Source organism: Littorina saxatilis, linkage group LG6, assembly GCF_037325665.1.
Source record: "Littorina saxatilis isolate snail1 linkage group LG6, US_GU_Lsax_2.0, whole genome shotgun sequence".
Classification (NCBI taxonomy): Eukaryota; Metazoa; Mollusca; class Gastropoda; order Littorinimorpha; family Littorinidae; genus Littorina; species Littorina saxatilis.
The window spans coordinates 27,363,532-27,385,062 of NC_090250.1; the positions used below are offsets into that span (position 1 = coordinate 27,363,532).

The following is a 21,531-nucleotide window of genomic DNA, read 5'->3' on the forward strand; positions in this document are numbered from 1 at the left end:
CGTTAATTCCACTTAAAACAAAAGGGTTCTTTGTGACAGTGTGCAGTTTGCAATCACGTTAACTCCACTTAAAACAAAAAGGTTCATTGTGACAATGTGCAGTTTGCAATCACGTTAACTCCACTCAAAACTAAAGGGTTATTCGTGACAATGTGCAGTTTGCAATCACGTTAATTCCACTTAAAACTAAAGGGTTATTCGTGACAATGTGCAGTTTGCAACCACGTTAATTCCACTTAAAACAAAAGGGTTCTTTGTGACAATGTGCAGTTTGCAATCACGTTAACTCCACTTAAAAGTAAAGAGATCATTGTGACAGTGTGCAGTTTGCTGTCATGTAAACTCCACTTAAAACTAAAGGAATCATTGTGACAATGTGCAGTTTGCAATCACGTTAACTCCACTTGAAACGAAAGGGTTCTTTGTGACAGTGTGTAGTTTGCAATCACGTTAACTCCACTTAAAACTAAAGGGTTCTTTGTGACAATGTGCAGTTTGCAATCACGTTAATTCCACTTAAAACAAAAGGGTTCTTTGTGACAATGTGCAGTTTGCAGTCATGTAAACTCCACTTAAAAGTAAAGAGATCATTGTGACTGTGTGCAGTTTGCTGTCATGTAAACTCCACTTAAAACTAAAGGAATCATTGTGACAGTGTGCTGTTTGCAGTCACGTAAAGCCCACTTACAAGAATAGGGATCATTGTGACAGGGTGCAGTTTGCTGTCATGTAAACTCCACTTAAAAGGAAATAGATCATTGTGACAGTGTGCACTGAGTTTGCAGTCATGTAAACTCCACTTAAAAGTAACTTATCATTGTGACAGTGTGCACGTAAACTCCACTTCAACGTCAAGTAATCAGTGCCCTTTGCAGTCACTGAAAGGAAACTGTTCAATGTTAAAGTGTGCCCTTTGTCACTGTCATTCAACTTCACTGACTGAAAGAAAATCAATCACTGTTATACAGGAAACTGATCATTGTTAGAGTACCGCCCTGATATGGCCCTTCGTGGTCGGCTGGGCGTTAAGCAAACAAACAAACAACAAAAAATTGTTAGAGTCTGCCCTTTGCAATAATAGGAAACTGATGGATCCGGATTTATGTGACTGACCGAATGTGGATTTTGACGTCCTCTGGCCTTGATTTGGACATGCATTGGTAATACGTTGAGGAAGTTTGTGTGCCCGGCCTTGGCAGTAACTTTGATTCGACCGCGACAGTGGCCGTATCCTTTGCAGTCCCTTAAAGGCTGCAGTCCCTTAAAAGCTCAACTAAAAGCAAGCTTATCATGGTGGTAATGTGCCCTTCGCAGCCTCGGTCACGTACTTAATCTGGCGAAAGAAACCTGATCAGAACAACTGAATTGAGGTTCGTATTCCTGTGATTGAATGAAGCTGTTGGCGTGCGATTGTTACGCGTGTGCCCGGCCCATTGCAGTCCCTCTAACTTCCGCTGAAAGGAAACTGATCATTGTGGCAGTGTGCCCTTCGCAGTTATACGTACTTAAATTTCACGAAAGGGAACCTGAGAAGAACAGAAGTTCGTGTGCCTGTGATTGAATGAAGCAGTGAGCGGGCGACTGTGACCCATAGCCATGCATGTGGAGGTAGTGGTGTGGAGCAGTGGGTAGAGCACTACAGCACTCGTTCCTCTGTTCCCCACCTGTGGAGCGGGCAGAGAGGAGTGCTCGGGCTAGCGTCGGATTGAGAGCAGCAAGCGGTGTGTGTGTCACCTTTTCAGTGCTCAGCTGTGGTGGCGTGTGTGTGCGTGTGTGTGTACATGTCGGGGCTTTCCACAACAGGAATAGAAAGCGTGTGACCCGCTCGGGGCCAAACCAGGGACAAAGGAAGGAAACATGGTTGTGTGTCAGCCCCAGCAGTGAATGAAGTGAGTGCGAGCTGTCAGTGTCGATTCCTGTTCTTCTGACCCTGGTACGACCGATCAGGCCCAGTGGTGATGACACACGGAATGAACAACTTCTAGCAAGGTAAGGAAAGATGACAGAAAAATCAATACCCGTCAGTGTCCTTGCTTTGTGCCTACGTGTGTGTATGGAAACCGACCTCGATTTCCATTTCAGTAGGCTTCCTACTATATACATATATATGTATATGTGCTACTGTTTTGCCACAGCTGATATGATATGATTGCTGGCATAGACCCATTCGACTACAATCTCAGTATAGCAGTCCAAAGGCAGCCGGTACATCATCATACTAAGTTAAACGTAATTGATGAGTGTGCAATATGTGACACTCGGCTGTGCACGAAACGTCATATATATATATGCATATACATCATCTGCACTGATTATGGCCTCATTGAAAACAAATACAAAATATATTTTATTTGGTTACAGTTTCCTTGTGTGTTTTACCTATGGCGACTATCTAGGCCACGAATATGTCTGTCAAACAAAGAGCTTTTAAGTTTTCTCAGGAATATGTTTAATTTGATTAACTTATTTGTTTATGCATTATTTATTTTTGCTTAACGGTGACTATAAGTAGACCATGTAGTAAGACTATACTTTCAAACAAAGAGTTGTTACTATTCATTAGGAACATGTTTTAGTTCGTTACAGTCTACATTTGTTTCAACACGGCCACTAAGATGCATATGGCCATACATCTAAATTTTTTTCTCCATAGGCCGGCGTGTTATACTAGGTGTAAAAAGTAACGATCGAACTGTTCAAATGTCATGTGTCTGTGCCGCGCCTGTCGATTTAAAAATTTTTTTTTTTATTAATTTGTTTTACCGGCGATAAGTATGTACATCATGAATAACAACAACAAATCTGATAAAGACAAAGCACAAAAACACTAAAACCAAAATCCCAAACAAATCGACAAACAACAACAACAAAATAATAACGGCCGACCTGTTACCTTTTCTCTGGGCCGTATACGTGTAAGAAGTAACGATCGAACGGTTAGTGTGGTGTGTCAGTGTACCGTTCGGATTTGTTTTGAATCAGTTTGTGTAGGTCGCAACAGACGCGTTAGACCGAGTCAGCCAATCCCTGCGACACGCATGCTTGCATGCTTTCGATGCACTGCCGAAAGTGTCTTTCCATTCTGCCACCTGGTCTTGAACTTTCCCACAACCTTGTCTAATTTTAGAGCAGTTCTTTGTCCACCGACTTATATATATATCTCAGTTTTACATGAAAATGTTTTGGCTCTATCTTTTTCTCTCTTTCTGTCAGTCTCTGGTCTGTCTGTCTGTACTCTCCCTCTATCAGTCTCTCCGAGAGTCTGTTTCTGTATGAGTGTGTGCGTGTTCGTGTGTGTGTGATATTTCAATCATGCAGATGTGCCCCTTCGTTTAAACGTGTGCTCATTCACGCCCAGGTGCAGGTCTTCACGTGTCGAAGCAAAATTCGCGTACATATCCCCCCCCCCCCCCCCCCTCCTAGCACCACTACACAACTGCCTCCCCCCCCCCCCCCATCATTCCACCGAATACTACCCAATAGCACCCAACCCGAACCCCGAATTTAGAGCGCTACACCATAGCTAAAACTGCCTTAAGGAAAGAAAAAAGATCATCGCCTGATTTGTCATTCAAAAGTGATTACCTACTCGTACGTCGTGACGGGGGTCTGTATTGTCACTCAGAAGTGGGTTTTTTTCTGACAGATTGCATGTGCCTGTGCCACAGTTGCCACTGATCTAAAAATAGAACCCGCTGTGTCTAATTTTTCAGTTTCGACTTGCGAAGATTCCTCTCATAATTATGCCATGTTAGTGGCATGTAGCTTATTATCCACATTACCAAATGATGAGTTGGTATACAATTCCCAGCACATAACAGAAAACACAAGTGTTATTCCGATAACGTAGCAGCTAGATCAGCACGTAGCAGACTACACTGAAATACGACTGCATCTGTTCAGTAAATGAATGTTTTCCGAATTATTATTTCAAGGCAAGAACAATCAGAATCGAAAACGTGTAGAGTTTAGAACGTTCTTACCATATATAAGACTTATTACCAGCCTGCCTCATGCGTGCAGACTCAGTGCAACGTGACGAGCAATTTTTGTTTTTGAAATGAGACTCAGTGCAGTGGTTCGATTGCCATAGCCGCCTAGCAGACGACATAAATCCCGCTCAGCAAATTAACATGTTGGGCAAATGTGAACGATAAAACGATGGGGATATAATACGTGTAGGGTTCAGAGCATTCTTACCGTTCATATTTAGTACCAGACTCCCCGATGAGTGAAGATACCACACGAGAAACATGCCACATTTATTTTGAAAATGTGCTTTCCGTCGACCTTGGCAAGGGGCAAAACTCTGCACAGTCAATCTGTCGAAGCTCGATGAAGGTTTCGAATCGCAAATAACTAAGAGCACAGTCCTTTCTCCGAGTTTAAATGAGGTCTCTATGAAAGATCATCACTTTTTAGCTTAACGCTACACTGGAATTTACCAACAGAAATTAAAACAAGAGTTTGCGTGTGACGAAAGCACGACACACTTGAGACAGCCCACACAAAAGTAGATCTGACCACACAGTTACGCCTATCCAAATGCGCGTTGCAAAATGTGCGTTTTGAATCTTCTTTTTTCTTTGGCGGTACAGACAATATCGTTATTGAAACAATCCCAGTGCACTAAGGGATTTATAGAGCAAATCTCGAAAATAATTATTGAACTCAGCGCTATGCGCTTCGTTCAATAATGAATTTTCTCGATTTGCTCTATAAATCCCTTAGTGCACTGGGATGTCTCAATAACTTAAATAATAATATGGGAGATTTATAGAGCGCTTGACCTTCTCTAAGCGCTTTACAATGAAAAACATACATATATATATATATACAAAGCGAAGCGAAAAAGCATGTGCAGCAGCATTCAGCACACAAGTGAACAACGAAACACTGTGCATCAATACAAGCTGCAAGCATACTAACACAGGCAAAACATTCAAACATTCGAACACCTGATCAAAAATGCACCATATTGAAACAAAAATTAATCACATTACTGTGTGAAGAAGTGTGTTTTAAGGTTTGATTTGAAGGAACAAAAAGTTTGGCAGTGTGGGATTGAGTAAGGGAGAGAGTTCCCCAATTCCACGCTTTTACGAGACAAGCACCAAGACCATCCCTCCACTTAGTCATATATACCACAAATAAACAGCATAGGTGATTTCTATGCACATTGCCGGGGTTTTTTTTTTTGGGGGGGGGGAATGAATTTCATAATTTCTAAAGCAATTTATTCAACAGCAAAATGTACCTCACCGGGCAACGGTCAGGGTGTTGACTTCTGGTATATGACCTTCTTCTTCTTCTTCTTCTTCTTCTTCTTCTTCAGCGTTCGACGATGGCTGTGTCTAGATTCTTTGGCCCGTGATGTTGACGAAGTGGTCTGTTGGTATATGACCAACTGGAGGGATATGTTCTTGTTCCAGAATAAGAAATAGATTTCAGAAATAGTTCGATCACACTTAAAGATACAAATGTACCAAGAAAGTGAACCATAACGAAGAAAAGCACCACAAACCACGAGATAAAAAAGGCCGCTTTTATTTCTTGAGATAAACGAGACTGTCTATTCCAAAGCTTTTCCCGACAGAGTTGAAATAAGAGAGAGAGTTATGTGTGTGAGTGCGTGTGCGCGTTTGTGTGTCAGCGTGGGTGAGAGTGACAGAAAGAGGGAGAGGGAAACAGAGAGAGAGAGAGAGCCTGAACAAGAAAGACCGAGGGATAAGGGGGGGGGGAGAGAGAGAGAGAGAGAGAGAGAGAGAGAGAGAGAGAGAGAGAGAGAGAGAGAGAGAGGGAGGGAGGGAGGGAGGGGGGGGGAGGGAGGGAGAGAGGGAGAGAGAGAGAGAGGGGGAGGGGGGGAGAGGGAGAGAGGGAGAGAGAGAGAGAGAGATGCTGATCGAGTGCAGCACGATTAAGAGAGGCTGATGGATGCTTAGTTAGCGGAATTGTTTTCACCGCACGAAAGGGAAAAATCAATTGGTTTCCTAGGACACCCTAGAGTAGTATAATTGAACGAGAAATTGCACCAATGCGATTATCTCCACTCCTTTGTGGTTGTGTCTTTAAGAGTCACAAAGAGCAAACACAGTACAGGCTTGAAGTCAGCAGTAATGATGCCCGCGTGCAATTGAATTCAGTTTTGTCTACTGTGTGTGTGTGTGTGTGTGTGTGTCTGTGTGTCTGTGTGTGTCTGTGTGACTCGAGATAGTATATAACTGTGTGAGACAGAGAATGTGTGTTTGTGTGTGTGTGTGTGAGAGAGAGAGAGAGAGAGAGAGAGAGAGAGAGAGAGAGAGAGAGAGAGAGAGACAGAGAGAGAGAGAGAGAGACACAGAGAGACACAGAGAGAGAGAGAGAGAGAGAGAGAGAGAGAGAGAGAGAGAGAGAGAGAGAGAGAGAGAGACGCAGACGCAGACGCAGATAATTTATTCAATAGGCCATAGCCCCTTATGAATGGGTGTGAACAAACGGTTCACGTTGCAAATAATATAACTCATCAGGTGCAGAAAAGGTACAACATAATAACATAATAATCGCACAACACTACAGAATAAAACATATATTACACGGTCTTTAACTACGAGGTTACAACATCTCTTAATTTCAAGGCTTTATACAAATACAGGGATACATTTCTGATAACAGTTTCTTGAGGTGAGGCCAGGAGCAAGCTAAGTCTAAAAGTGCTTGGGGTTTTATAATATTTAAATGGGATACATTTTTCTCTTAATCTGTTTAAGTATGGACAACATAAAACAAAATGGACTTCATCTTCTTGCTTTTCTTTACAAAGGGGACACATCAACTGATCGGCATTATGTTTTTTATATCGGTTAGAATGCACAGCAATTTCTGAAGAGAGAGAGAGAGAGTGAGAGAGTGAGAAACAGAGATAGACAGACATCTGAGAGAGAGAGAGAGAGAGAGAGAGAGAGAGAGAGAGAGACAGACAGAGAGACAGACAGACAGAGAGATAAACAGGCAGACAGATAAACAGGCAGACAGATAAACAGGCAGACAGGCATACAGAGAGGTTCATGTATGTAACTGTGTGTGCCTGTCAAATACTACAGCAAAAATAGCAATCCCCTTAGTAAGAGTTTATCAGGCTGGGTCGTTTAGGCGTCGTAGCCGGAAAATAACCATTGAAGTAAGCTTGCATGTAGGCCTATTACGATTCAAAGTCAAAAAACGTAGTTGAAGTTCCTCTTTTCGAGTTATTGCTTGTCAGTCAAGGAGAGCAACCGAAATCCTTGACATTCATAGTCATTCTAAAATGCAAGATGCGCGTTGCCTTTTCCGCTCCATAACCACCCCATGATAATTTCTAGCCATGCTTGGTTCGAGGCAGGTGTGTGCCTTTTCGGTCAGTGACCGATGAGCGATGTTGAGGATGAGAGAGAGAGAGAGAAGTCTGAAGTCCAGTTCGCTCAAACTGGTTTAAGTTTATCAATTGCGAAGGGGAGGGGGAAGGGGACAAATCCGAAATCACAGGACAAATAATACAATGCACACCAAAAAGGTGGGTATACTTCGCTACATGGTTTCCAGATCGCGTGTAATGTCAATCAGCTTTGGTTCACCACGAGCAGTCTAACATTCGCGCATGGTCTTTCAAACACGTTGCTGTTTGTTAGGTCCCTTGTGAAATGTCAGTTTTCGAGTGCCTGTGTCACGTATTTCACTACATTCTCTAATACTTCTTTCAGTTCTTTGGATGTTTTCATGTAATTGCTTGTTCATGGTGAGATTTTTAAGTCCTTGTTCGAATCCTGCAACCATTGACAGAAGTGTTTCCGTTGCGGTTTGCGGATAAGGGTGTCCGTCTCTTCTCGGGTTGGGGTACCACTATAATCTGAGAGTGAGAGAGAGAAAGAGAGAGAGAGAGAGAGAGAGAGAGAGAGAGAGAGAGAGAGAGAGAGAGAGAGAGAGAGAGAGAGAGAGAGACAGACAGACAGACAGACAGACAGAGAGCTATTCGCATATTGCATAGAAAAACTCCCTCGCAGGCAAGCAAGCACACAGACAGACACTGAGACAGACAGGCAGGGAGACCAACTTACAGACACATACAACACCGCGCACAAGCACACACACTGATACACCCACACACACACACGGACACACACACACACACACACACACACACACACACACACACACACACACACACACACACACACACACACACACACACACACACACACACAGCCTTACTGCCTGAAAAAACACACAATATAACTGAACGACCTCGCATATCAATGTGCACATGACTGATGACGAAAAACACGCAGCATTCGGTTTTTACGAGTTGAATAATTTCCGCAATGCCTTGCCCTTTGTTGATAATGTGCGCCATTTTTCACATGGTGTGCGACAACACAAACATTAAAGCCACATGCAGTCTGGTTTACATAGCGAACCACGCTTTAAGTCGTGACATTGAAACATGCATGCACTCATACATTGACGTTAAGTGTGTGTGTGTGTGTGTGCGTGTGTATGTGTGTGTGTGTGTGTGTGTGTGTGTGTGTGTGCGTGCATGCGTGTGTGTATGTGTGTGTGTGTGTGTGTGTGTGTGTGTGTGTGTGTTGTTTTTTTGTACATCACCGTGAAGTCTTTCGAGAAGGGGCGATTGATCTCATCGTAATTATTATTTTCATATTGTTAATACACACTTAAACCAGTGGTTTTTTTCCTTTTTTTAAACCGAAACGTCGGCTTTCTGTTAATTAGAATAGAAAAAGGGCGTGCAGAGCATTAATTTTGTAGCTGCAGAACTTTCTCTCCACTGTCGGAAATGATAACAATGATTTAGGAAAACAAACAAGACATATTAATATGTACACAGGAAGCTGTCATTCTGTTGACCGTTGATAGCAGTTCAAACGGAAGGGGACTAAATGCGTAACGTGCATAAAAGCCCCAATACGCCGGTGTAACACGAAATTTTTACTCCACGAAAAATGTACTCCGGAGTAAATATTTCGTACGAAATTCTTACTCCGAGTACACTTTTCGTACGAGAAAAGAACTCCCCAAGGCACGAAAAAATTACTCCCTCCACGAAATTTTTACTCCCCATTTTTTTTACTTTCAGTAATCTTGTACGCAAAAATGGAATGCGGGCGAAGGGATAATGCCAATAAGTGATCTCGCGCACACGAATGTCGCGCTACCCTCCTTCCACCCCTTCCACCACCAAGACTAACAGGGGACAAGGGAGTACAAATTTCGTACACCTGGCATGGGAAGTTAAATTGCTCGTGTTGGGGTGAAGTAATTTATTCGTTATTTATTCGTCAGGGGAGTAACAGTTTTGTACGAAATGTTTACTCGGAACTCACCTGTCTTGGGGAGTAATTTTCTCGTGCAATGGGGGAGTGCTTTTTTCGTAAAGGGAGTAACTTTTTCGTACGAAATGTTTACTCCTGAGTAAAAATCTCGTGAGAGTAATTTTCTCGTGTTACACCGGCATGTGTTAGAATACACGGCGTGGGAGACGTTCCATGCGTTAAAAAGCTCTGAGGCAGTGTTCCAGCTCTGAGGGGTCATTTTTAGCAGTCGGCTTAGATCGCTTGCAACGACAGGTGTCGTAGGTAGTTAACCGCTTTACTTTTCTGATCGTAACGTTCACAATTACCTCCTCAAGTAGGCAACTAGATGGTACAAAAAACAGATTTCGCAATAAATGATCATTTATGTCAAAAATAGGAGATTTTGGTGCATTTTCGTGATTATGCTCAAAACAGGCCAACACAGACAATGGAAACCATATTGGAGAGCTTGAGCAATGCAAAAGCAACATTTTGGCATCGTAAAATGTTTCAGACTGCTCCTAGATTTCTTTTAAAATTAATTAATACGTAATGGCAAAAATACGACGTTAAATATTTTGCGTAGAAAAGTAAAGGAAAAAAAGTGTTTCTTTTTATATTTAGTCAAGTTTTGACTAAATATTTTAACATCGAGGGGGAATCGAAACGAGGGTCGTGGTGTATGTGTGTGCGTGTGTGCGTGTGTGCGTGTGTGCGTGCGTGCGTGTAGAGCGATTCAGACCAAACTACTGGACCGATCTTTATGAAATTTGACATGAGAGTTCCTGGGTATGATATCCCCGAACGTTTTTTTCATTTTTTTGATAAATGTCTTTGATGACGTCATATCCGGCTTTTCGTGAAAGTTGAGGCGGCACTGTCACGCCCTCATTTTTCAACCAAATTGGTTGAAAGTTTGGTCAAGTAATCTTCGACGAAGCCCGGGGTTCGGTATTGCATTTCAGCTTGGTGGCTTAAAAATTAATTAATGACTTTGGTCATTAAAAATCTGAAAATTGTAAAAAAAAATAAAAATTTATAAAACGATCCAAATTTACGTTTATCTTATTCTCCATCATTTCCTGATTCCAAAAACATATAAATATGTTATATTCGGATTAAAAACAAGCTCTGAAAATTGAATATATAAAAATTATTATCAAAATTAAATTGTCCAAATCAATTTAAAAACACTTTCATCTTATTCCTTGTCGGTTCCTGATTCCAAAAACATATAGATATGATATGTTTGGATTAAAAACACGCTCAGAAAGTTAAAACAAAGAGAGGTACAGAAAAGCGTGCTATCCTTCTTAGCGCAACTACTACCCCGCTCTTCTTGTCAATTTCACTGCCTTTGCCATGAGCGGTGGACTGACGATGCTACGAGTATACGGTCTTGCTGAAAAATGGCAGCTACTTGACTAAATATTGTATTTTCGCCTTACGCGACTTGTTATTTCTATACAGAAGACCAACAGGAAGGTCTCTTTAATTTGTTTTGCCACCACTGAGCGTGTATTTCCGCCCAGTCCATTTTATCTTATCAGACGTAACCTTGTATTCAAATCTGCTTGTTTGAGCAGCATATGCATGGTCTTGTGCCGGATACGAGTCGACAAAGATAGATTCAGCTGAAGGTGGTGCATGGTCTTGTTTGAAGTTTGCAGAAAACTGTAAAAACAGTGTAAGTTTTCATATGTGACGCGTCGGCTTAATGCGTTGCTTGAAGCATGAACTCCATGCTTAGAAAGTCAATACTGTCTTTTGCTGCTCAGTTATTGCATGTTTTGTGAAGTAACGCGCGCTGGCTGTTTATGATTTCAAAAATCGGAGAGTGTGGTGGTAGTCCGGTTATAGCTAGTCACTTCCAGCACTGTAGGATCTATCGGAAGAAAAGCAACTCTGCATTGTACTATATTATATAACAAATCTTGATCAGATTATAGGAGGTGAGTCATGATGGGTAGCACGGAGTCTCTTTGGCAAACTGTTTGTTTCCAATGAAATAAGTACATGTACCATAAAGCGATTTGTAAAAAACAAAACAAAAAAAACCCACCCTCTTTTTCAAGCTTTCTCGTGGGATAAGAGCATACTTCCACTCGCAACATAACCAACAGCGTGGCAAATGCACAAAAACAAAGTTCACGAAAACGTCATAATGCCAATAATAGTGTAATGCCTGGGTCTCACATATACGATTTTTCGGAAGTGTCGGGGATAGTTAAGTCGGCTAGGTCGGAAGTGTCGGATGCAAATTCGGCTCCAAATTTCACTCCCGACCTGTCCTTACGACTGATCCGACCATGTAGCCGACAAGCAGACGACAACCACCCGACTTTAGGGCCGACAAATCCGACATGTGTCCAGACACTTCCGACTGCAGTAACGACAATTCCGACTGCAGTTACGACAGGCCCGATTATTAGCTGAAAAACTTCCGAACAATAGCCGACTCTCACGACCAGTGTAACGACTAAACCGACTAGCTAACGACTGTCCTAACGACAAATCAGACTGCCCTTACGACAAATCAGGCACCATTACGACTAATCCGAACGACACTATGCTAACTACAAATCCGACCACCCTTACGAGTCTTCCGACTACCGTTACGACTAATCAGAATCGCCTTACGACTAAACCGACACGCTTACGACAACCACCCGACAAATTTCTATTCGTCTGAGTCGGGAGGCTCTTCCGACTGTTTTGAACATGTTCTCCTGTTGAACATGAACATGTTCAAAACAGTCTGAAGGGCCTTCCGAACTAACCGACTTTTCAAAAACAAAATTGCTAATTCTCACGAACTCTCCGACCTCTTCCGACTTCCAGCCGACTACCTAAAGTCGGGTGACATTCGTAGATGTGAGACCGGGGCATAACGTACATAATGCTGTCACTTATAATATTCAAGAACGCAGTTTGTCTCGGTTACTTCTTCATACCATTCGTTGAAAATCTCAGGTAAGGTCACCGCTTGTGTATTTATCGATGTCATACCTCATTACGACAATGTTATCACTGTCTTCTCTCTTCTTCCTTCAATGCTTCTCTTTCTATTCTCCCTCTGTTGCCTTTTAATATCGTATTGTATATCATTTACATGTTCGTGGTGTGTTGTTCTGTGTTGTGCTTGATTTTGTTATGCAAACGTAAAAAACACAAAATATCATTAACAAACAAACAAACAAACAAGCAAGTAAAATCAGTATTAATAGACATTGAAGTTACAACAAAGACCCACAGGCGAGCAAATTTAAGAACTGTAGACATCACTTTCTGTTGGTTTTGAATTATCTTTCTCGTGCTCCTGTCTCTTACAGTAGGTTACACTAACGTTCGTAGCAGGTATCCAGTATCCGTATCTTGTCTGGTGATAGCGGTATCTGGTTTGATCTCATCACGATGGATCTCTTGATCTTGTTATTGACCGTGAGAAAAGTGCCTTCGACGATGGGTTGAGGATGGTTTGGGCGTCTTCGCAGCGTTTTGGTGTTAAAAATCACACACACACACACACACACACACACACAGACACACATACACACACACACACACACACACACACACACACACACACACACACACACACACACACACACACACACACACACACACACACACACAAAAGGGGGAAAAGTTATAGTTATTGGAACGTTAAATAATAATTTTTTTAAACTATAAATAAAATACAAAAAGAAAATTGAGTGTCAGGCACGTGTGGTCAGAACATTATGACCGGGAGCAAGAGTGACACGAAGGAATAAGATGGGATGAGAACATCAATACTGAATACGTACATTTTATTGTACACCCACAAACACGGACGGGCAAGGGCAAGCAGTCAGACAGACAGACGGACAGACATGCAAGCATGCAGACAGGAGAACAGGCAGACAGACAGATAACCATGACCAGTAGACAATCAAGTGGCAGGCACACGAATGCACGCATACACACACACACGCTTGATAATCATACCTCGATAATTAAGCGGCGTGCTTAGTAGTACACATCAAAAATGATAATTCTGCACTTTTCTTTGGAGGTCTACTATTACGGCTGGGAGGCGAACATAATCTGTTGCGCTATTTTGGTTTAGGTTTATTCTTGTAACCTTTCTCTGGCTTTGTATAGGTTTGTCTTGTTCTCTCCTTTCTTAAATTGTTAACTTTGCTCTCTTCGTTACTGTGATGACTCACGGGAGAGACATGCAATGCACAAGACCTCTGGTCAAATGTTTCGACACCGGTGGAGACAGAGTTTTGATCCCTAGTATCTATTTCTTGCTCTAGTTCTTGCCTTTCTTTGAAGTGTCAGTATTCATTTCAGCTCTTTGCGCTCATAATTTACTTTACTTGGCTGCTTGCTATTCTTTCTCTGTGGTAAATACTGTCGAGGCCGACTGAATGGGCTTACCGCAGCTGCTGGCTTCCAAACTTTGGCACCTGCATGGTGGAATGAGTGACACAGTCTGATTGGTTGATTTTCTTAACACAAGTTTTGATTCGATTCGTGAATGGCTTGCTCGTGGATATTCAGGACTTTATTTTGCAAACGATACTTTTATTATGGGTGGCAATCATTTTTACGGAACTGCATGCAAAACATTTGCGAATACTTTGACACCGGCGGTCTGCCGATTATTGAAGACCGCATCCTCAGCCAGGCTCGGAGTTATAGTTTTTGGCGTTTCGCGAAAGAACAGAATTGAGGGTCATGCGAATGAAGTTAGGTTTTTGTCTCATTTGGGAGCTATCTCTCTCTGTCGCCGTAAATCCTTGTTGAATTTAGTTAAGTTGTTATTGTCTTACACGCGCACACACACGTAGAAACACACGTAGACACGCACAGACACACACACAGACTCACACGTAGATAGACAGACAGACAGACAGACAAACATAAAAACAGACAGACAGATATATTGGCACACACACACACACACACCCACACACACACACGGCATTCCCATGACTCTTCAGTTGTCAAGCAGCAGTTGTCTTAATTTGATCTTTTGTGCGAGTCTGGCGTAGCTTATGGGGTTTACATAGATCTCTCTGTCTTTGTCTCACTGAAAGTGAAAGTGAGCTTTGTCAGCACACTTAAAGGCGCAATCCTTCCCGTGAAAAGAGCCCAATTCATTAAAAAAAAAAAAAAAAACACACACACACACACACACACACATACACAAACGCTATCTGTTCACAGGAAGCATGCAAGCTGTAGAGTTTTGGTCTCTGCAAAAGGACAGATGCATTTGTCCCATGTAAGCACCTGGACAGATATTTGGCGTGACTAGACGATCATTGGAAATAACTCTGCCGGATTTGTATAGGTTGTAATAGAGTGAATACCCTTGCTTTTATTGAGGCAAGCTTTCCACACGTGCTCGGCCTTGTCCACGTGTTTTAGACTCAGTCCTCGCTAGTGAATGGCCTATAACGTCACGAGGGAAAATGTAACCCATACAAACCCAACAGAGTTATTTCCTAAGTTGGTCTACTGTGATTGGCTCACACGAGAATGACTGTAGATTTAAGGCCAGATTGACAGGAAGCAAACAAAACGAACAGCCCTCAAAGACGATCAGAGTGTTGACCGATGAACGTCTGGCGTGGTGCAATATCACGTCGTGTAGAGCACTCTACTGCACTTCAACGCTTTGTCTCATCCGCTCACCTGTTTCAAGTGTTGACTAACTGCGTCATATTAAAGTCACTCTCGGGGTTGCGTGGAGAACGATATAAGACAGAACTTTCAGTACGAAAAGGAGACAAACATGACGCCATTTTGTTCGTCTAAGATTGACAATGTAGTATTCTGCGCCCCACGAAACACCCCCCCCCTCCCCCTACACTCCTCTGGAGACGAACTTGTGCAACAAAACTGAATGTTACTGCGGCAGTCCGAGACAAAAATTGTGACGTCTTCTTTGTCTCGGTTCTGTATTGAGTATTGGGACCGCGGTTTTCCCCATAGCCTCTATTGTGTATTCCCGACCAGACTAGACTGGTTCAGTCACAAATAATATTCTCGGGCGTTTTTGTTTCTTTTTCGCGCAATGGATATTAGTTTGACTCATGTATGTGTGTGTGTGTGTGTGAGTGTGTGTGTGTGTGTGTGTGTGTGTGTGTGTGTGTGTGTGTGTGTGTGTGTGTGTGTGTGTGTGTGTGTGTGAGAAAAGTTCGAGGGTCAAAACGTCGAGGCACAAAACGTTGAGGACAGCTGGTCGAGTGTCAAAGTACCCAGGGCCGACGTGCACGAGAAAGTTACCAACCGCGGTAGGGAGTCAGCAATGGAGATTGGTTCAAATTGAGATTTGGTGTGATTTCAATGAATCAGACCTGCTTGCGGTTTGTTCTCTCAAAAGTCTGCATACATAGCTGAAGCAGTTGTTGAAGATAGCAAAATATGTACGTGTTGCAGAAGCAGAGACGAAAGCTGTTATAAAGAAACAAAATATGAAAGAACAAAATTTAAAAAAGAAAAAAAGGCAAAAACACAAGGACGTTTAAATTCTTGTTTTTTGATTCTGATTTTTTGTTGTTGAAAGATAGCAAGCAGTCGATTTGTTTTGAAAACAAAAACAAACAACCAAAAAGCAACCACCTTAGAGGAGAAAATACACACAAACACACACTAAAACAAAAATTAGTTTAGCCTTGGACGCAATATTTATTCCCTCCCTGGGAGGTGAATGTAATTTAACAACATGCAGATACGGAATGAAATTCTGTGTTGCACAATGTGCATGGGTGTATGTGTGTAAATCAAATGCTGAAATGAAGAGCACCTAATCTTCTCTCGAAACTCGTTTCCAGCCGGGAGACTGGCTCCATCCATCAAAGATTGTTCCATTTTGTCTGGTTTTTTTTCTTCGACAACGGTTTCAGTGCCTGTTTAGAAAGAGTGCTGCATACTTATTCTTCTCCCGCTTTTTCTTCGTCCCCAACCCTTCTATTCTCTCTCCCCTGTAAAAATAAAATAAAAATGATCACGTGATGGTTGCATGTTTTTTTCTGTTCACCTGCTTTTTCGGTTATTGCTGTTTTTCGTTCTTTATTTTATTTTCAAAACCCAAACACTAAAACAGTTTTTCAATACGAGTGCAGCTTCCCCCCCACACACACACCTAGCTCCCACCTTCCGTCTCCCCCACGCCAAAAAATATTGATTTCACCTTGACCACAAAAACACGTTTTTCGCTACATTTGAAAGGATACGGGACATTGTAGATGCACCAAGTTGACTAATTTGACCAGAGCAGGAGTGAATAAGCAAATTTATTCCCCAAACAGTTAAACAAAATTAATATCCTATAATTATGCTGAATACTGATTTTCCCAGTGACGGTAATGGGAAACGGTTTAGTGCACTGACCAGAACAAACTGTCGGGCGTAACCAATGACGTGAGCCGGTTAAACGGCAGAGCTGTCGCCGGCGCTAGTCAAGCACAATCAGTAACGGTAATAATGATGGTTAATTACACTGGGTCTAATGAAGCATTGTGCTGAATTGAGTTTTGGATAGCTCAAGCAGTTGCAAAGATAGCAATCCGTAACGGCAATATAGACGGCTAATTACACTGGGCTTCAATGAAGCACTGTGCTGTATTGAGTTTCTTCTCCTCATTGATCACGTTGATTGAAAGAAAAAGTCTTAATATAGTTAGCTCAAGCAGTTGCTAAAGATAGCAATCAGTAACGGTAATAAAGACGGTTGATTAATTACACTGGACTCTAATGAAGCACTGTGTTTAGTTTCTTCTCCTCATTGTTCACGTTGATTGAAAGAAAAACGGGCGCAGTCGCGTAGTGGTAAGACATCGGCCACCTAATCGGAAGGTCGTGAGTTGAAATCCCGGCCGCTGCCGCCTGGTGAGTTAAGGGTGGAGATATTTCCGATCTCCAAGGTCAACTTATGCGCAGACCTGCTTGTGCCTTAGCACATTTCGTGTGTACACGGACAATATCCTGAAATCCATGTCAGAGTTCCGGTGGGTTATAGAAACACGAAAATACCCAGCATGCTTCCCCCGAGTCGGCGTATGCTGCCTGAATGGTAAAAACGGTCATACACGTAAAAATCCACTCGTGCTAAAAACATGAGTGAACGTGGGAGTTTCAGCCCATGCACGAAGAAGAAGAAACAAGTCGCGTAAGGCGAAAATACAATATTTAGTCAAGTAGCTGTCGAACTCACAGAATGAAACTGAACGCAATGCCATTTTTCAGCAAGACCGTATACTCGTAGCATCGTCAGTCCACCGCTCATGGCAAAGGCAGTGAAATTGACAAGAAGAGCGGGGTAGTAGTTGCGCTAAGAAGGATAGCACGCTTTTCTGTACCTCTCTTTGTTTTAACTTTCTGAGCGTGTTTTTAATCCAAACATATCATATCTATATGTTTTTGGAATCAGGAACCGACAAGGAATAAGATGAAAGTGTTTTTAAATTGATTTGGACAATTTAATTTTGATAATAATTTTTATATATTTAATTTTCAGAGCTTGTTTTTAATCCGAATATAACATATTTATATGTTTTTGAAATCAGCAAATGATGGAGAATAAGATGAACGTAAATTTGGATCGTTTTATAAATTTTTATTTTTTTTTTTACAATTTTCAGATTTTTAATGACCAAAGTCATTAATTAATTTTTAAGCCACCAAGCTGAAATGCAATACCGAAGTCCGGGCTTCGTCGAAGATTACTTGACCAAAATTTCAACCAATTTGGTTGAAAAATGAGGGCGTGACAGTGCCGCCTCAACTTTCACGAAAAGCCGAATATGACGTCATCAAAGACATTTATCAAAAAAATGAAAAAAACATATGGGGATTTCATACCCAGGAACTCTCATGTCAAATTTCATAAAGATCGGTCCAGTAGTTTAGTCTGAATCGCTCTACACACACACACAGACACACACACACACGCACACACACACGCACATACACCACGACCCTCGTTTCGATTCCCCCTCGATGTTAAAATATTTAGTCAAAACTTGACTAAATATAAAAAGAACAAGTCTAAACAGATAGCTCAAGCAGTTGCTATTATCGGTTATTATTATGGTTCTGTGATTATTTAACAGACCGCAAGCAAGTTGTTGTAATTAAGGGAACACAGTCTAATGTTAAAAAGATTCCTGCCGGTGTTCCACAAGGATCCGTGCTAGGCCCGCTCTTATTTCTGGTTTATATTAATGATATTGTAAAGAATATTGAATCCGGAATTAAGTTGTTTGCTGACGACACAAGCATGTATCTTGCATTAGAAGATGTAGACAGACGAACCAATATATTAAATCAAGATCTTGATAAAATTAGTGCATGGGCCAATAAATGGAAAGTTAAATTTAACGAGACTAAGACTGAATTGTTAAATATTCAACGTGATTTAATCCCCCCTCAACCCTTGTTTTTCAACAATGTCTTTTTAGAAAAAGTAGATCAACACAAACACCTTGGAGTGATTTTACAGAGCACCTGCAAGTGGGATGCCCACATCCAAAGCATAGTTAAAAAAGCGAATTTATTGATTAATTGTTTACGATTTTATAAATATAGATTAAGTCGAAAAAGTTTGGAAATAATGTACAAGTCTTTTATTTTACCCCATTTCGACTATGCAGATGTTGTTTGGGATAATTGCACTAAGATAATGGCAGATGCATTAGAAAAATTACATTTAGAAGCCCTACGAATTATAATAGGTGGAGTTAAGGGCACTAGCCATGCAAAGCTGTATGAGGAAAGTGGGCTATGTAGCCTTGAAGAACGAAGGAAAAGACATAAATTAATTGTTTTTCATAAGATGATACATAACAAATGCCCCCAGTACTTCGTAAATGTATTGCCCCCTCTTGTAGTTGACATTAATCCGTATCATAGACGAAGACCATTAGAAAGATATGTACCTCCTCATAGAACCGAATTATTTCGCAACTCTTTTATCCCCAAAACGACTGTACTATGGAACACCTTACCAGATAACGTTAAAATGACCACCTCCTTGAGCGAGTTCAAAAATTATTTGTCAAGTGCTGATTTTAAAGTACCATGCCATTATTATTATGGAGAAAGATTTGAACAAGTACATCATTGCAGATTGCGTATTGGTATGAGTGATTTGAATTTTGATTTATGTAAGCGGCACCTTAAGGATTGCTCTCAATGCGAGTGTGGTTATCCCAGCGAGACTGCTGAACATTACTTATTGCATTGTCCCTTGTATAGAGATATAAGATTATTGTCCATTGATAATTTGACAAATGATTATAAGTATATCGAAATATTATTGAAAGGCATCCCGCAATATTCACGAAATGTCAACCAGACCATATTCATAACTGTACAGGACTATATTAGACAGACGGGCAGGTTCCGCAAATGAGCCTCTATACTTCACTCATTACATTTATTAGACACTGTCATGCGACATGCTGCCTGACAAATTTTTCCCCATAACCTCTCTCATGTTCTCTTGTTGTTTTCCGACTTATCAAGTATGTCTCGATTTATGCGCAATGTAGTGACTTTTCCTCTGATCACAATATGCATTAACTTTGTGCGAGTGTCTTATGTGCATTTATTACAATTGAAAAATCCCCTCCAATATTGGCGCTCCAAGTCTTCTTCTTCTTCTTCTTTTTCCCTTAAGCTAGCTACTAGCTAGCTGCCCTTTCCCCACCTCCTGTATCACCAACCCCTTCCCATTTTCTGCTTGTTTGTGTATCTGTTTTGTCTCTTGTTTTGTTTTTCGTTTCCTGAAATGAGCTAATGTACTTATTCCGCCATCATGCTAACCTTTGTTTTGTAATTACTATGATTGCTTAAAATAAGCATTGTATGCTTGAGTATCAATCATCCATGCATTGTTCTTGTCATGATTAAAATTGAATAAAGTTTTGTTTAAACCAAGCAGTTGCTAAAGGTAGCAATCCGTAACAGTAATATATAATGATGGTTTAGTAATTACACTGGGCTTTAACTCATTGTCTCCCAGGTACGGATATATCCGTACCCACTCATATGGCTCTATCTGACCAGGTACGGATATATCCGCTCAGACTGTTAGCTTCAGTCGCTTCCTGTAACGTCAATCTAACGCCTGCATTCCAGCGTGTTGATACACAGTTACTACACAGTTACTACAATTCTGAGCGAGCTGCTGCAACACCTGGTCTCGGCTAAAAAACCACTTGGTCAACATAACTGGGGTAGAAAGTGTTCCGAAGCACTGCGCTGAAATGAGTTTCTTTTTGTCACTGGTCACGTTGTTGCTCAATCAGTAACAGTAATAAAGACGGTTAATCACACTGGGCTCTGATGAAGCATTTTGTGGTATTGATTGTTTAATGGAATCAGTTATTTCAGAAGAATCTGTTCTGTCCAGTTCGCATAAGAAGCGAAATGTGCCTGTTCAATAACTCGCTGCGACAATCGTAACAAACAAATATGACTCTGATAAGCATAAACACACTGGCTGAAAAACTGGTATAGGCCTACACCGGGGAAATGAAACACATATAAAGAACGAGCTTATTTACATTTAGTTACAATGTGAATAAGCATGCACGAAATAAATTATGTACACTGGTTTTAAAAAAAATTGTACAAAATTCACCTGCACAGAACTAAAAAAAGGTGTACAGGTAAATAAACGTAAACACACACACACACACACAAATAACACACACACACACACATTTTTATAAACACACACACACACGCGCGCGCACAACCACACACACACACACACACACACAAAAGCGCGCGCGCACGTACGCACGCACGCACGCACTCACAAACTTACGAGGCACGCACACACACACACACACACACACACCAAGGGCGGATCCAGGATCTTAAGGAAGGGGGACACACCCACACTTTTTTGCACAAACTTGAAGGCGCGAAGCGCCGAACATGCTAGGGGGGGGGGGGGGGGGGGGGGGGGGGGGTCCGGGGGGCATGCCCCCCCCCGGAATATTTTGTTCAAGAAAGCAAAATGCTGCAATCTAGGGCCACCTGAGCTCAGAAACTGTCATTTAATCAACCCTCCCTCTCTCTCTCTCTCTCTCTCTCTCTCTCTCCCCCCCTAAATCCGCCACTGCACACACACACACACACACACACACACACACTCATACTCACACACACACACGCACACACACACACACCTACA

The 21,531-nt window shown here is 41.7% G+C and overlaps 1 protein-coding gene across 1 annotated transcript in view; it reads left to right on the forward strand.

Moving 5' to 3' along the window:
• Nucleotides 1–1,636: 1,636 nt before the first annotated feature.
• The window catches only part of LOC138968889 (uncharacterized), a 43,232-nt gene continuing 23,337 nt past the window's right edge, over nt 1,637–21,531 (forward strand). Inside the window, exon 1 of the mRNA XM_070341560.1 lies at nt 1,637–1,989. The gene's annotated coding sequence lies outside the window, so the exon portion shown is untranslated. The remainder of the gene's footprint in view (nt 1,990–21,531) is intronic.